Raw genomic sequence first — 3,346 nt, forward strand, 5'->3', positions numbered from 1 at the left:
TTCCCTGAAGCACTTCCTTGCGTGCGAAGATGTAGCTGGTGGGTCCCAGCAGTCAGGGGGAAACGTTTTCTCGTGAAATACAGTGGCCCGTCCGGTGGGTCCCAGCTGTCAGGTGGAGGAATCATTATTTTCCGCGTAATAAGGAGGCACTTCCTTTGTAACGCCCTCGATGCGGCTATATCTCCCACGTGTTGAAGCATGACTTAGAGGCATAACCTCATTGAAAGCAATGTCGCAAGTGAGGTAATCTTCACAACCCATGTAATACATAAGGGAAAAGAGATACATAGTTGGCTTACAATCGCCACTTCACAAAATAAATGAATAAAGCATTACATTCATCCAAATACACTCAAGGTCCGACTACGGAACCAAAATAAAAGAAGACAACCCCAAAAGCGACACAGATCCCCGATCGAACCTAACTGGGCTCCACTACTGATCAACTAGAACGAAGCAACACAAAGGACAAGATCTTCATCGAGCTCCTCCTTGAGCTTGGTTGCGTCATCTACACCGTATCATCGGCACCTGCAAACTGGTTTTGGAAGTATCTGTGAGTCACGGGACTCAGCAATCTCACACCCACGCGATCAAGACTATTTAAGCTTATGGGTAAGGTAAAGGTATGAGGTGGAGCTGCAGCAAGCGACTAGCATATATGGTGGCTAACCTATTCGCAAAAGAGAGCGAGAAGAGAAGGAAAAAGCACGGTCGAACAACTATGATCAAGAAGTGATCCTAGAACAACCTACGTCAAGCATTACTCCAACACCGTGTTCACTTCCCGGACTCCGCCGAGAAGAGACCATCATGGTTACACACGCAGTTGATGTATTTTAATTAAGGTCAACTTCAGGTTTTCTATAACGGGACATTAACAAATTCCCATCTGCCCATAACCGCGGGCACGGCTTTCGAAAGTTCAAATCCCTGCAGGGCTGTCCCAACTTAGCCCATCACATGCTCTCACGGTCAACGAAGGATATACCTTCTAGCGGGAAGACCCGATCAGACTCGGAATCCCGGTTACAAGACATTTCGACAATGGTAAAACAAGACCAGCAAAGCCACCCAGTTGTGCCGACAAATCCCGATAGGAGCTGCACATATCTCGTTCTCAGGGCACACCGGATGAGCCAGACATCAGGTAAGCCAGCCCAGGGTTGCCCCTGGTAGCCTCGGACATCGCTCAGTTGGACCAACATGTAGAGAAGCACTGGCCCGGGGGTGTTAAAATAAAGATCACCCTTGAGCCGACCGACTCAAGGGAAAGAAAAGGCTAGGTGGCAAATGGTAAAACCAATGTTACTGGAGGAGTTTTATTCAAGGCGAACTGTCAAGAGGTTCCCATTATAACCCAACCACGTAAGGAATGCAAAATCCGGGAACATAACACCGATATGACGGAAACTAGGGCGGCAAGAGTGGAACAAAACACTAGGCATAAGGTCGAGCCTTCCACCCTTTACCAAGTATATAGATGCATTAATTAGATAAGAGATATTGTGATATCCCAACAAGTAAACATGTTCAAAGAGGCCACATGACATGATGCACAACCAAGTATGATGCATGTCCGGTTTAATATGCATGGCATGGCAAAGAGCACCAGCAATCCTACAAATTAAATGGAGCTCAATATGCAACGGAGTTGCATATTGAAGAAAACACCATATGACTTATTTAGTTCTCTCTCGTTTAGGTACTCAACAATATTAAATGTTGTTAAACATGGCAAGAGGAGAAGCATAATAAAACTACCTAATTAGGCAAGTTTAAATGAGGCCGGAACAACAAACAACAATTCCGGTAGATCCCCATATGCATTTATCAATTTGGTGCAACAACAATTTTTAAACATTTTAATTGTTGTTGTCATGATGCGGATGACACGAACAAATTTATGCAAGGTTTTATGACAAGGTTATCAAGAGCATATTATGAAGCATTTGTCATCGAGGCGGAAATGGAAGGGGTGCCACGGCAATGATAACGAAAGCGATGCAACGGCAACGTCCCGGTTTCGGTAACTCGATTGAGATACCGATGCAAAGGAGAAGTGTGCGGATGCGTGCAACAGATGGTGGGGCGTTCCTGGAGTCGACGACGGTGGCAAGGAAAAAGAGGGGCAACGTGCACCGACAATTCAGGCACGGCGCAAGCTCGAGCATCTCATTCATCACACATGCATTCGTTCACGGGCGGTGTCTCAAGGGTTATACCTTCGAAGTGTGTGTTATCGGAGGGGGTTCGAGTCGGCGTAGAGGAAGTAGTGGAAGTAGACGTTCTCGGACGTCGAGGGAAGTAGTGGTTCACGCGACGGTAGTTGAAGTAGTCGTTCTCGCACGGTCTAGGGTCGAGGGTAGAGGTTCTCGTGATCTCGGCGATGGTAGTGGTACATGTTTATCGTCGCACGAGTTTCCGTAGACGTTCATGTCATCGGTGTCGAGGTACTTGGGGTCTTCGAACTTTCCGGTCCCGTTCTTGCGACGGTAGTCATTCACGTTCGTTTCGGAGAGGTACTTGATGACTCCAAACCCTTCGCGGTCGACGATAGTTGAACTTGATGCTTGCGGTGCACATGTCTTCATCAACGGTAGTAGTACAAGGTCGTCATGGGAAGTGGTCGTACTCGTGAACTTGTCGAAAACAGGGTCTCAGTCGTCGGTATAGGTACTTGGTGAAATCCACGGGTGTCAGTAGTTGTACATGGTCTTCGCGTTGTAGTCTGACTTGGCGATTCCAAAACGTTCATCGGTAGTGGAACTTGGCAGTCTCGACGGACGTCGTGGTACTTGTCGAAAGGAATCCACCGAGGCGGTCTTGTGTCCCTGGATTCAGTGGCCTTGGCAACGACAAAAGGGGAAGCATCACGTAGCATGCTTGGCGAGGGGCTACAAGTGAGAGGCCATGGCAGCGGCAAGACGAGCAGCAGCAACACGAGTCACGGACAGAGGAGGGGCTGCCGGGCGCTGATGGTGGTGGAGCAGGGGAAGTCAACGCAGGCTCACGGTGACAACGATGACGAACAGAGGCGCGCGGAGAAGCAGCCGTCCGGCGATGGAGCAGAGGCATCCATGGCCAGCGACCCAAGGTGTTGAAGATGGCCGGATCAGGGCCAGCTCAGGTTGGGGAGGCGAGGTAGCAGGCTGGTGGCGGGGCTTGGCGCGGTTGGAGGACAGGACCGCGGGGCGGAGGAAGGCGGGCGCCGGCGTCAACTGGTGCTCCGGGAAGGTCGAGGAGGCAGGGGCGCGGCGTGCAGCAAGGATGCAACGGTGCGGCGCTGGAGCATGGCAAAGTAGCGCAGCAGTGGCGAGCTCGGGGCAAGGGCAGCGCCATAGGA

The sequence above is a fragment of the Triticum urartu genome, chromosome 4A, assembly GCF_056163025.1.
Source record: "Triticum urartu cultivar PI428250 chromosome 4A, HENAU_Tu73, whole genome shotgun sequence".
NCBI classification, from domain to species: domain Eukaryota; kingdom Viridiplantae; phylum Streptophyta; class Magnoliopsida; order Poales; family Poaceae; genus Triticum; species Triticum urartu.